Below are 13,888 nucleotides of genomic sequence, written 5' to 3'. Positions count from 1 at the left end.
TTGCTATTTCACTGTGACCAGGCAGTTCTCCGAACTTGACCCGGTTATTTATCTAAGGTGGTGTGATCTTTTCACCTTAACCAATAGATTGTGGTTCCGGCCTTTATCTCTTCGGTCTTGTCTCCCAAAGAACGTTCTTTGGATGTGGTTAGGGCACTCTATCTATGTGGAGAGGACTGCCTCTATCAGGAGGTCAGATGCCCTTTTTTGTCCTGTTTGGTTTCCACAAACGTGGCTGGCCTGCAAATAAGCAAATTGCACAAGCTTATGCGCAGGCTGGACTTCAAGCTCCTGCTGCTATTAAAGTCCATTCTATTCGGTCTGTTGGACCTTCTTGGGCGGCCAAACGGGGCGCGTCTGCAGAACAATTGTGTAAGGCGGCTACGTGGTGTTCAGTGAACACATTTCTTAGGTTCTATGCCTTTGATACTTTCGCCTCCCAGGATGCTTTATTTGGATGTCGGATTCTCATATCCGCTAAGGCACGTCCCCTCCCTTGAGGAACTGCTTTAGGACATCCCGATGTCTCCCTGTGAAAACCAACATACCCTGCTGCAGAAAAGGAGTGTCATGGTAGACTTACCATGGTTAACACTCTTTCTGCGAGGTACATTGCGTTCCACAGGACGCCCACCCTGACGGACCTAGCTTCTATGGGTTTGTATGGCATTAGCCGCTGGTACCTTCTACTGTCGTGAGAATGTGGTTCTGTGTGACTAACATCTGCCTTCTCTCTTGCCTGCTCCTGCATTGGACTGGTTAATGAAACTTAGCTCTCAGTGCCTGGAGGCGGGGTTATAGAGGAGACCCCAATGCATCCTGGGACAGCCTAAAGCTTTAGTCTGTTGGTGCCTCTGGATCAAGATCCACTCTACACCCAATGTTTCCCTGTGGAACCCAGTGTACCTCACAGAAAGAGTGTTAACCATGGTAAGTCTACCATAACACTCCTTGTTTTTCCCAATCAGCTGCCACTCTGGATGTTTTTTGGGTTTTAACATCATTCCCATAAGTTAAGGTGAGAGATGCGTGAAAATCCCAGGACATTAATAGTTTCTGACAGGGTTGGTTGGTTTAAACAACCTTAGTTTAAATCAAATGTTTAAAGAAAAAAAACACTCTGTTTGTTATGCTGTGACTACAGGCACGGCGCTGTGACTTCTTAAAAAAACAAACCTATTATAAGGGAATCCCCTGGTATTATTCCACATTGCTTGTGGTCTTCATTTGAGTGAGCTACACCAATGCAGTAAATTCACACACAACAGAGGAATAATAGGGAGGGTGAACCAGATTAGAGAGGTAATAAATCTGCCAAGCATCAGCTACTGTAAAGGTGTGTACACACAGTGAGATAAATCTGTAAGATTTTGACTATATAGTCAAAATCTTAAGGAAAGTTAGTGCATATCTCAAGGTGTTAGGCAGCTTGCGATACCGTTTCGATCCCAATGCGCACACCCGTGGGGTCGATATCGTAAGGCTAGATAGACTGTGCAGGCAAGTCAATCTTGACTATCTAGTGTACTATCTAGTACAGAGTATAGTCAAAATTGGCACTTTATCAAAATTGTACACAGACAAAATCTCATAGAAACATAGAAACATAGAAACATAGAATTTGTCGGCAGATAAGAACCACTTGGCCCATCTAGTCTGCCCCTTTTTTTTTTTTTTTTTATATTATTTTTATCTCTAACCTTATTTGATCCTTATTTCTTTGTAAGGATATCCTTATGTCTATCCCATGCATGTTTAAATTGCTCTACTGTCTTAGCCTCTACCACCTCTGATGGGAGGCTATTCCACTTGTCCACTACCCTTTCTGTGAAATAATTTTTCCGCAAATTTCCCCTGAACCTCCCCCCCTCCAGTCTCAGTGCATGTCCTCGTGTCCTATTGCTTCTCTTCATTTGGAGAATGTTTCCCTCCTGGACTTTGTTAAAACCCTTGATTTTAACAAAGTACAGATAGTCAAAATCTGTACTATCTGTGCTATCTGGGCTCTGGGGGAGTTCAAGGGAAATCGCATAGTCAAAATCGGGCATAGCAAGGATCTCACCGTGTGTACACACCTTTAGACTCCATAAATTCCTGCCATAACAATCCTATAGGAGAGGAGAAATCCACAACTTACACTCTCAGGGCCTGATTCAGAGTTGATTGCAGCAGCAAACTTGTTAGCAGTTGGGCAAAACCATGTGCACTGCAGGGGGTAGGGGGGCAGATATAACGTGCAGAGAGTTATTAGATTTGGGTGGGGTGTGTTCAAACTGAAATCTAAATTGCAGTGTAAAAATAAAGCAGCCAGTATTTACCCTGCACAGACACAATATAACCCACCCAAATCTAACTCTCTCTGCAAATGTTATGTCTGCCACACCTGCAGTGCACATGGTTTTGCCCAGCCCAACTGTTAACAAATTTGCTGCTGCGATCAACTCTGATTTACCCCCTCAATCTTAAAAGGGCAAACAACTCCAACATATTAAAGAGGCAATACACAGAGACACACTCATGGTTTAATCTCCTTCATATTTATTTCCATTCAAACCCTTCAGTCCTATTGACATGTCTCTGAGTCAGGGCCGGGTCAGGGGCTTCTTGCGCCTCGGGCGGCATTAGGGGGCATGGCTTCATACAGGGGGCGTGGTCAGTTACGTCCCCTGTACTGTAGTAGGATGTGCAGTACGCGATGACGTCATCATGCACCGCACAGCAAAGGTCCTCTCCACGAAGGAAAACTAGACGCTAAGCGTCTAGTTCCCTTCGTGGAGAGGACCTTTGCTGTGCAGTGCGCGATGACGTCAACGCGCACCGCACATCATTACAGTAAAGGTCCTCTCCACGAAGGGAAACTAGACACGTAGCATCTAGTTTCCCTTCACAACGGGCAGCCGACGAAGGAAAACTAGACGCGTAGCGTCTAGTTTCCCTTCACAGCGGACAGCGGGCAGCGGCAGCGGGGGGCACAGCAGCAGCGGATCTTGCCATGGTGCGGCGCCCTCTGGATGGCGCCGCCCCGGGCAAAAGTCCTGCTTGCCCGTGGCAAGATCCGCTACTGCTCTGAGTGTACTTTGTATGATTATTTTAATTACATATATTCCTATGTAATAGGAATAATAAGCAGTAAAAATATGTTTTATTGAAAGATGTAAAAAAAATCATATTAAACTAATAATAACTTTGGATTGTTAATGTTAGAAAGCAAAAAAACATGGCTGATCAACGTTTCTAATACATAGCAATATTTCATAGTATTAATATAATAAGCAGAATTCTTTTTTTTAGTTTCATTAAAACATTAATGCAAATAAAAACTGGTTCAAACAAGAAAAAATAATGCTTTAAACAAAAAAAAAAATATAAAAAAAAAAAGAAAGAACCAAAACAGTTTTTTCCAACCCTGATTTTTTTAGATATTAAACACTCCCATCTCGCACCAACATCCATTCCACTGTGAAAATTACTTATATCACATTTCTTCCCCATTCTGGTGTCTAATATGAACATCAGTTGAACCTCTGCATGCCTTTTTGCATGAGTTGCTGAAACACAATTGGTGTATTAAATATTTGCATTAAAGAACAGGTGGATATGTGTACCTAATAAAGTGGCCAGTAAGTTTATTATACTGCTTTGAACGTTCATTCAGGCAAACTACACATTTATAGTAAACTACACTAACATTTTATAGCAATTGCACAAAGAGCATGTTGAATAAATTCCTCCACAGCACTATGGGACATTAATCAATAATTACCAATTTAAAGGAAATGCTTTTATACACACTTAGTGAATGGAAAATATGGTACTTGTGTTACAAACCATGTTAATGTTATTAAAATAATGTAATTTATTTTGGATGCAATTTTATTTATTTATTTTCTGTTATTTATATACTGCACACATATTACTTTCCCACAACAGGTGCTGAGTTGGCACTCTGGCTTTGGGGAGATTTATCAAAGCTTGTAGAGAAATAAAGTAGAGAGAGATAAAGGGGTAGATGTATTAAAGCTTGGATAGAGATATGTAAGTGGGGAGAGACAAAGTACCGCCCAATCAGCTTGTAACTGATCATTAGTTCTCTCTACACTTTAATAAATTCCTCCCTTGGGGTATATTTACTAAAGTGCAGGTTTACAGAAGTGTAGATGTTGCCCATAACAACCATACAGATTCTTGCTGTTAACGTCGAGAACAGTGGTTCTCAAACTCGGTCCTCAGGATCCCAAACAGTTCACGTCTTTAGGTCACCTAGCAGGTGCACTGGTGTATTCATTACTCACTGACACATTTTAAAAAGTCCACAGGTGGAGCTAATTATTTCACTTGTGATTCTGTGAGGAGACCTGGAAAACTTGAACTGCTTGGAGTCCTAAGGACTGAGTTTGAGAACCTATGGTCTAGAACATAGGTTCTCAAACTCGGTCCTCAGGACCCCACCAGTGCATGTTTTGCAGGTCTCCTCACAGAATCGCAAGTGAAATAATTAGCTCCACCTGTGGACCTTTTAAAATGTGTCAGTGAGTAATTAATACACCTGTGCACCTGCTGGGTTACCTGCAACACATGCACTGTGTGGGGTCCTGAGCAGAGCTGGATTAAGGCTTCGGGGGGCCTGGGGTACATAAGACAGGGGGGCCCTAAAATTTAGTTTCCAGGGAGGAGATGGAGCCGTGCGGGGGCAGGAGGGCATGTCAGGGGCGTAATCATGGCAGCTGCGCTGGCAGGAGGCTTCACTAATTTCTACAATGAAGCAGAAATTGCGAAGCGATCGCAATTTTTGCTTCATAAAGGGGGGAGGCGGTGGTCAGCATGCTAGGAAAAGGATTGCTAAAGGCCCTTAATATGCTTGCCATATGATGAATACAAACAGGACTAATGAAGCCATTTGGGAGGTGATGCTAGTAATATATATATATAGTACATACATAGGAATAGATGGCCTGGCACTCCAATAAAGGAGCAAATGTCAGTGGTGCCTTCTGTAATTAGTTCAACAGGAAGAAAACAGTGGTACAAAAAAATGAAAACATTGAAGTATTTGAACAAAACCATCAGACTGCCGCTGTTTTCTTCATATATATATATATATACAGAAAAATAAATATATATATATATATATATATCTATATATCTATCTATATATATATATATATATATATATACCACAACAACCACCTAGGTGGAAGGTGCACTCACGCCCAGAAATTAGTCTCTGAAGTCACTTGTAAATTCAGTATATTTTTATTCGGGTTCACTGTTGATGCCGTATTTCATCGACGTTTCGGTCCTTATGCGGACCTTTATCAAGATTGGCACTTAAATCACCTATACAATCAGAAACAGTTACAATTAATATGTATAAGAACCCAGATTTATTCAACACCAACACCACCAGTGCCTCCCAGGCCCTGAAGACTGTCACAAAAACCAGAAAACGTATTAAAAAGCTGTTTTTTTATATATGTAAAAAAATGATGTATTATTATTATGTATAAAAATGATTATTTTCTTCAAATCGCCGGAACCGCGATGGGGTCGAATTTGGCCCCCGCCTACGCTAATCTGTTCATGGCGCACTATGAACATACGTACCTGTTACCTAGGTATGGGCACAAGATTGCCTTCTTTAAACGGTACATTGATGACGTCTTCTTGCTGTGGGAGGGCACCGAGTCTGAGTTTCTTGACATGGTGAACCAATTGAATGCTTTGGATAATCCTATCAAGTACACATACACAGTATCGGCCACTAACATCACTTTCCTGGATGTCAGTATCACCAGAAATGGTGACCGACTGGACACCTCGTTGTACCGTAAACCCACTGACCGCAATCTGACCTTGCATGCTAGCAGCCATCATCCCCCAGCCCTCAAAGAAGGATTGCCCATATCCCAGTACCTCAGAGCCATGAGGATCAATTCCAACGCAGCACTCAAAGATCAACAATGTAACGAGATCACCTCTCGCTTTCTGGAGCGAGGGTACACTAGCAGTGTACTTACTCGCTGTCTCAATAAAGCGAACAGCATTTTTCATGGACAACAGGTTAAAAACCCCATTCGTAACAATCGGATGATTTGTTCCACTCAGTATGATGGTTCCACAAGTGCAACCAGAAAGGCCCTACGGAAACATTGGCCAATAATAGCCACCGACAACAGTTTGCCTTTTCTTAAAACACCTGCTCCTATGGTTGCATACAAACGAGGGGCCAACCTAAAGCAATTACTAATGAGACCCACGATTTTCCCTGAACAGAACACATCTCAAATCCAGCTTATGCAAGCCAAACCTGGCAGTTTTTCCTGCGGGGGATGCACAACGTGCAGATCTATGATCACTGGTCCTTTTTTGTATCACCCACACACAGGGAAAAAAATCTTTATCAGATATCATCTCCACTGTCGACTGGATCATGTCGTCTACCTTCTAAAGTGCCCATGTGGGTTATGTTATGTCGGACTAACCGCGCGTCCCTTTCGCGACAGGATGGCAAACCATCGGTCATCCATACACACGGCCCTCAATGTGGGCTTTTCTGACAAACCGGTAGCACGGCACTTTTTGTCAGTTAGACATCAAGTATCTGCCCTGAAGTGTCAGCTGATTGACTGGGTGCCGCCACCTGTTAGTGGAGGCGATCGCACCTTGTTACTTAAACAGAAGGAAAGCTTTTGGATACACAAACTCAATACAGTGTCACCAAAGGGCCTCAATGAGGCCAACCCCCTTAATATTTTTCTTTAGAATTTTATTTTGCCATAGTTGATTGGATACCTTGGAACACACTTTGTATGTTTCAGGGACATAGGGCACTGTGATACAATCAGCACATACAGGCTGGGTTTCGATTTGTGTTTTATATGTTTTATATGTTCTATGTTTTATTTTTTTCATTTTTGTATGTTCTTTTTATGTATATAGATTAAGAAAGTAAGGACAGTTATTTATACGTCCTTGCTTATGTTTTTTTTATATATATTTTTCTGTTGTTTCCCGGAGCCTTCCCAGGTCCTATACTAGTCACGAGGGTCCACCAATTTCAATGACCACACCACCCACTATTCCCTTTTATTATTTAAAATCTTTTACTACATTATACCAATGTATTACTATAAAGATATTACACTCACATCAGTATTCAATTTGCCTTTGTTGATCAGATATATGTTAGTTTGTATGCGTAGGGTGAGTTGTGGTCATTTGATCTGGTGCCCTCTTATGTCATTTTTGAAATTTTTTGACATTTCATATTATGGATCATTATTTACATTTGCACTCTTTTTCTTCTGTGGTGATTGACAGGCTACACATAGGTTAATCCAGGATTATACGTGAGGAGACCTCCGGTATACCTCCGAGTCCCTGTGAGCTATGAGTGAACCTGTACATTGATGATTCCACCTGGGGGAGTGTTCATTCTCTGAGAACACCCCCCTCTAGGTTGTACACCTCCTTTAAACATTAGCCAGTGGATAAGCCTAATTACGGTTCTTTCCGCGAGTGGAACGCAGAGACTTCCGGCCAGCGCCACTTCCGCGGAATGGAACGCATGGTGTTCCGGTCGGTGGAACGCAAAAGACGCGTCTCCGGCAGTTGCCCTTCCAAATCGTTAAAATACACTCATTTAAGTAGCCGTGCGTTAGCGATAGCCACTGCCTGTCCTGTGAACCCTGTAACGTTTTTCCCAGTTGGTCTGAGTTAGTTATCTGAGAGGTGATCAGTTAATGAGAGACTGGGTTTATACTAATCTCCTTAATTGGCACTTCCTGTGGTTGATCCTTAAATAGTGCTCAGCTGAGGCTGAACTTTATGCAGCTTCCATTTGGCTCTGGACACTTGAGCAGTGAGTATGGTTCTCCTGCAGCTCCCTTCTGACACATGATTACGGTTGGTGATTATTTTTTCCTGTTGTGCCTCCTTACAGACTGAGTGTCTGACACATGTACAGAGCCCACAAGCTGCCATGAGCTATTTCTACATGTAACTAGGTATGATCTTTTCCAAAATGACGTTGTTAGTGTATTTTCTTATGGTGTAGTTACTCTGTTATTTATCTAATAGGTGACTACGCCTTGCAGCTTCCCCTACGTTATAGGCTTTTTAACTTCATTATGTGATCAGGCATGTTGCCAACTTTGAAGGCCATTCCACACATCTGAGTGATCTGGCTTGCCGTCCAGGTAATCATTTGCCTATCTAAACAGATAGTCCTAATGGTGGAGGTGTCTCTTTCATCACACGTGGATTATTTCCAAGTATCTCTTTTTTACATATATAAAAAAACAGCTTTTTAATACGTTTTCTGGTTTTTGTGACAGTCTTCAGGGCCTGGGAGGCACTGGTGGTGTTGGTGTTGAATAAATCTGGGTTCTTATACATATTAATTGTAACTGTTTCTGATTGTATAGGTGATTTAAGTGCCAATCTTGATAAAGGTCCGCATAAGGACCGAAACGTCGATGAAATACGGCATCAACAGTGAACCCGAATAAAAATATACTGAATTTACAAGTGACTTCAGAGACTAATTTCTGGGCGTGAGTGCACCTTCCACCTAGGTGGTTGTTGTGGTATATTGGTGGCCTCTCTGGTCATTAGGAGCACCCGCCGTCGTTATTACTTTTGATGAGAGTGCAGGATCTTCCAAGACTATATATATATATATATATATATATAAACCCTGTACATAATAATACAGCCAGCCTTACGTTTTTGAGAAATTTGCTCCTGGTAGGCTGCACAGATAATATACAGTACAACTGTATAGGAGAGCTGGCTGGGTGCTGGCTGCCTCCATGCGATGTGTGCTCCTTCTTCACTACAGCCTGCACGCCCAGCCAATGACTGAGCCGCGCTGCTGCTCCCCAGATAATTGGACAGCTGAGCCGTCGCTCAGCTGTCCTTCCCTCTATCTCCCTGTACCAGCCTTTCGTTGCACTGCAGACTGCAGTGGGGAGCCTCCCGGGAGCCGCCAGGGACAGCAACCGATTAGCTGTCCTGCGTGTGACGCCGCCGCCGCGCCGGCTTCTGTGAGCGGTGAGCGGGAGCGCAGTGCAATACCGCTGATCGGACCAGAGATCCGATCAATGGCGGCGGCGGCGGGGGGCCCTTTTAAAAAAGGGGGCCCGGGGTACTTATCCCCGAGACCCCCCTCTTAATCTGGCTCTGGTCCTGAGGACCAAGTTTGAAAACCTGTGGTCTAGAAGGTGCTAGATACTGTATATGATAAGTAGAATCTGATTGGTTGCTATGGGCAACATCTCCACTTCTGTAAACCCGCACTTTAGTAAATATGCCCCTAAGGGCAGGCATGTCCAAACTGCGGCCCTCCAGCTGTTGAGAAACTACACCTCCCAGCATGCCTTGACCATACTTGCCTACCTGACCCTCTCCATGAGGGAGAAAATACTCTGTTCCTGGACTTTCCTGGTAATGTATGATTGCCAGCACCTGTGGTGAAACACCTTTCTTATCAATTAACTAGCTCACCACAGTTGATGGCAATCATACATTACCAGGAAAGTCCAGGAATAGAGCATTTTCTCCCTCATGGAGGGGGTCAGGTAGGCAAGTATGGCCTTGACACAGCTTTAGCATTCTTTGACTGCAAAACTCTGTCAGGGCATGCTGGGATATGTAGTTTCACAACAGCTGGAGGGCCGCAGTTTGGACATGCCTGCCTTAGGGGGTCTCTGTACTAAGCCTTGGAGAGAGATAAAGTAGAAAGAGATAAAGGCTGCATTTGTTAAATGTCAGGAGCTGGTTGGTTGGTACATTACCTCTCTCCAAGGCTTAGTAAATAGACCCCATACACCCCAAAATACCAACCAACCAGCTCCAAAGGATTTAACCAATGTGTCTGAATGACTATTCTTGTCCGTTTTCCTGTGTTTGGGAGAAAATGAATGCATGTCATTTACTTCCATACATTACCAGATTTTTGTTCCAATCAGCAAACTGATTGGTTGATTTCTTGGATAGATAATCTTAAAGTTTATGGTCAGCTTTAGCCTATTCTGACACATAAATAACTGGTAACAGAGTAAGCACATTCTATCACAGGTCTATGGGGGTAATTCTGAGTTGATCGCAGCAGGATTTTTGTTAGCAGTTGGGCAAAACCATGTGCACTGCAGGGGAGGCAGATATAACATGTGCAGAGAGTGTTAGATTTGGGTGGGTTATTTTATTTCTGTGCAGGGTAAATACTGGCTGCTTTATTTTTACACTGCAATTAAGATTGCAGAGTGAACACACCACACCCAAATCTAACTCTCTCTGCACATGTTATATCTGCCCACCCTGCAGTGCACATGGTTTTGCCCAACTGCTAACAAAAATCCTGCTGCGATCAACTCAGAATTACCCCCTATGTGTGTCTCCAGGTGCTGTCTTTGTTTTCCTTCCTTGTAACCAGGGCTGTAACTAGGGTGCATATTTCTGTGGGTGGAGTACTGACTGGCAGCACCCACAGGGCTGCACCATCGTAACTTCATGCCCGAGCCCAGCAGCCCCACTGCCCGCTAGCTGCAGTGCTGCCCGCGATGGGGTGCACTCGGCACCTTCTAGCATGTTACATACATTATAGCTAGCCTGGGAGCGCTGCTGCTGCCCACCTCTGCATACTCCGCCCACTTCCCCCTAGCTCCTCTATGTCTGTCCGCAGCATCTCTGTGAGGTGGACTGATCGTCCAGATCCCAGCCATGCATCTTTGTAACAGCAGGCAGGTAGCACAGGAAGAAAAGCCAGAGAGTGACGGATGCCGCAGCAGTTTAACAAAAAGAAGTTGTGCTGCACTCACATCTGGGCGGGAGATAAAAAATTGTAGAATTCAATGGGATACAGCTCAACTCACAGGAAGAAAAAAGGTGAAATGAGGTGGGGGAGAGGGGGGCTAACAGTAGGAAGCACAAGGGACAGAATGGATTGAGGTGAAGAAAAGGAGAGAGATGGAAGACAGAAAAAGGGGGGTAATATGGGAGTATGACGAGTCAAGAAGGGGAGGGGGGATGGGCATGAGTGTAAAAATGTATTATGTATATAATAAGTGTGAAAAGGATATTACCCCACCTCCATTTTTTCCCTTTCTCTTCCTCTGAACTGCACTAGGGAGCTAATTCAGACCTGATTGCTACTGTGTGTTTTTGCATAGTAGGCGATCAGGTCTGAACTGTGCATGCTTATGCACCGCAATGCACAGGCGCAACAGTTCGCAGCGATGGGGCCCGCTGGGAATCGACGGGATGGTGCGAAAAATACGATCGCACCGGTGATACTGATCACAAGAAGATTGACAGGGAGAGTGTGTTTGTAGGTGTCAACTGACCATTTTCAGGGAGTGTCCGGAAGAACGCAGGAGGGACCTGGCATTTTGTGAGTGGATTCGTGATGTCAGCTCCGGCCCCGATCATCACAGTGGCTGAGTGAGTCCATGGCTGTGCAGAGACTGCACAAACTTCTGTTTGTGCAGCGCTCCTGCACATGTGATCGCACACCTGTGCAGCGAATTTCCCCTCCCTCTGTAGGCGGCGACTACCTGATCACAGGGATACAAAAAACGCACCCTTCGATCAGGTCTGAATTACCCCCTACATCCCATTGTGTGTTGCAGCAGGTCAGCTAGAACCCAGCAGGTGACATGGTGTGGATCACCTGTGTTATTGTGCAGAGGACATGAAGTGATGACCTGCCTGCCTGGCTGGTAACTGTGTGGTGCTTTCTGACTATCTGAAGACCTCATTCTCCCACTGGTGGCAGCCTCTTTCTCCCGGGTGACTAGCATGCCTGGCAGCCTCCCTGCATCTCACAGATGTGCTGCTTTGCTATCCCCAGCCTTTCACATCCCCTTCTCCTGTGTCCCCTCACCGATACTTGTTCCCAGTCACTCACATTTGCACCCCCTTCTCACATGTTCCCTCATTAATACCTGTCCCCAGCGATTGACTGACTGGCAAAGGCGGTCACGGGGCGGGAGGGGACGAGCCAATGGCATTAGAACACCATTGGTGGGGAGCGGTCCAGACGATGGAGGCATGACCAGACCATTGCGGGGGCACGCCGCGGCGGCTGTGTGATGTCACGCGCAGCTTCTGCAATCCGGGACATGGCGATTAGTGGCCTGCCAGAGCGCACGAGCTGTGCTGGCAGGGAGCTATTCAGCGGTTGCACAAGCATCGCCACTGTGAGATGCTTTTGCACCCTTGCGGGGGGTAGGGCCATACATACAGGGCGGGCCTAGCCCTGTGCTGGCCGTCCCCCCGCATGTCTGAGAAACTGATCATAGATGTACTAAATTTAGCGCATCTACGATCAGATCTGAATTTGGCCCAGAAGCTCTACATTAACTACAAGACCAACCAAATTGGCCCAGGAGATAATTCAGAATGCAAAAATGTATTTCACAAAAAGAAATGAAAATGACAAAAGTGAATTGTGGTATGTAATTAGAAGGTATTGTGCGCTGTCTTCAGCAAATTATTCTCTCTAATCTGAGCTCAGATATTTTCTGCCAATATACTAACAACTGGCAGAGCAGACACTTAAAGCTATATTTTACATCTTTCATGTGTTGGCCCTGGTTTACATGGTTTCACTGCATCATGGTGTTTAGAACAACAAACCATTTCATTTTGTTCCATTAACATACTGAAATGAAAAAAGAAAAAAAGAAAACAACAAAACGGTAATTGCTTTAAAATAGCAGGCCTGAAGCCTGACCCATTCTCTCTTGTGCTTTCATTAATCATTGGTGACTCCAGCTCATTTAAATCTGCATAACAATAGCCAAGTCATGCTCTTTGCTTAATACCATTATTGTGCTTTTTGTTTTGTTACTTTTTATTCTACATAAAAGCTTTCATTTTTCAGTATAACTATTTGACTTTAATCTTTACAGTATTTCCGTTATATTTGTACCTAATATTTTTACTGTATGCTTTACTTATTGGATGTTTACAAGAAAGTAAGTTATATAATGTTTTGAATTTTTATTATAATTTCTATTTATTTATTTATTTATTTATTTAATGTAAAAGTTTTGTCAGTGAGCCTATTTATGAAAGCTTTACATAGACCTGTATTAAATGCCGGCACAATGTTGCCTAGCAACTGCTCCAGCTGGCCACCTCTTTAGTTCACTTGCATCCCAAAGTATAATAACAAAATCTCAGGGAATGTTTTATTAAAACAGGAACTGTCTGTAGCATTGGAGAGATCCATCCATGGGTATGTTGGATGTCTCTTTTACATCGAATGTATCAATCTGGCTACATAATGTTTCATTTTATGTACATATGATAGCCTCAAAATACTTAACACTAATAAGCTATTTCTGCTGCTTCACACTAGGCAACATTTGTTTTTGTTTTTCTTTGCTTTCATTATATTTACAGTTTCGTATTTTCTTAAAAAATCTAATTCCCTTGCAACTTTATTAGGTATACCTGAACACCTGCTCATGAATGCAATGAATGCAACTATCCAATCCACCAATCATATAGTACTAACTTAATGCATAAAAACATGCAAATATGGTCAAGAGGATCAGCTGCTATACAGGCCAAACATCAGAATTGGAAAGAGAAATTATCTAACCATGAAATGATTTATGGATCCAGATGGGGTGGATTGAATATCTCAGGAACTGACAATTTATGTATGTTTTATGCACAGTAGTCTCTAGAGTTACTGTACATAGCATGGCGCACAAAATGAAAATATCTGGTGAGCGGCAGTTCTGTGGGCAAAAACGCCTTATTTATAGGAGGCAACGGTAACTCATATAACCATGCAATACAACACTTGTATTATATGTAGTAGAGCGTTTCAAAATGCATTCAATGTTGAAGTGGATACAGTACAGCAGCAGAG

At 43.4% G+C, this 13,888-nt stretch overlaps 1 long non-coding RNA gene across 2 annotated transcripts; it reads left to right on the top strand.

Annotated features, from left to right (window-relative positions):
• Positions 1-6,786: 6,786 nt before the first annotated feature.
• Positions 6,787-13,554, top strand: LOC134935147 (uncharacterized). 2 transcript variants are annotated; one of them, XR_010179937.1, is made up of 4 exons: positions 6,787-7,861; positions 7,943-8,006; positions 8,080-8,198; positions 13,456-13,554. It is a non-coding gene; the product is annotated as an uncharacterized LOC134935147 (long non-coding RNA). The 2 variants fall into 2 exon arrangements; XR_010179936.1 differs by lacking the exon at positions 13,456-13,554 and adding an exon at positions 8,427-8,682.
• Positions 13,555-13,888: the final 334 nt, after the last annotated feature.

This window comes from Pseudophryne corroboree, chromosome 6, assembly GCF_028390025.1.
Source record: "Pseudophryne corroboree isolate aPseCor3 chromosome 6, aPseCor3.hap2, whole genome shotgun sequence".
In the NCBI taxonomy this organism is placed as follows: domain Eukaryota; kingdom Metazoa; phylum Chordata; class Amphibia; order Anura; family Myobatrachidae; genus Pseudophryne; species Pseudophryne corroboree.
This window is presented reverse-complemented; position numbering and strand designations above follow the sequence as displayed.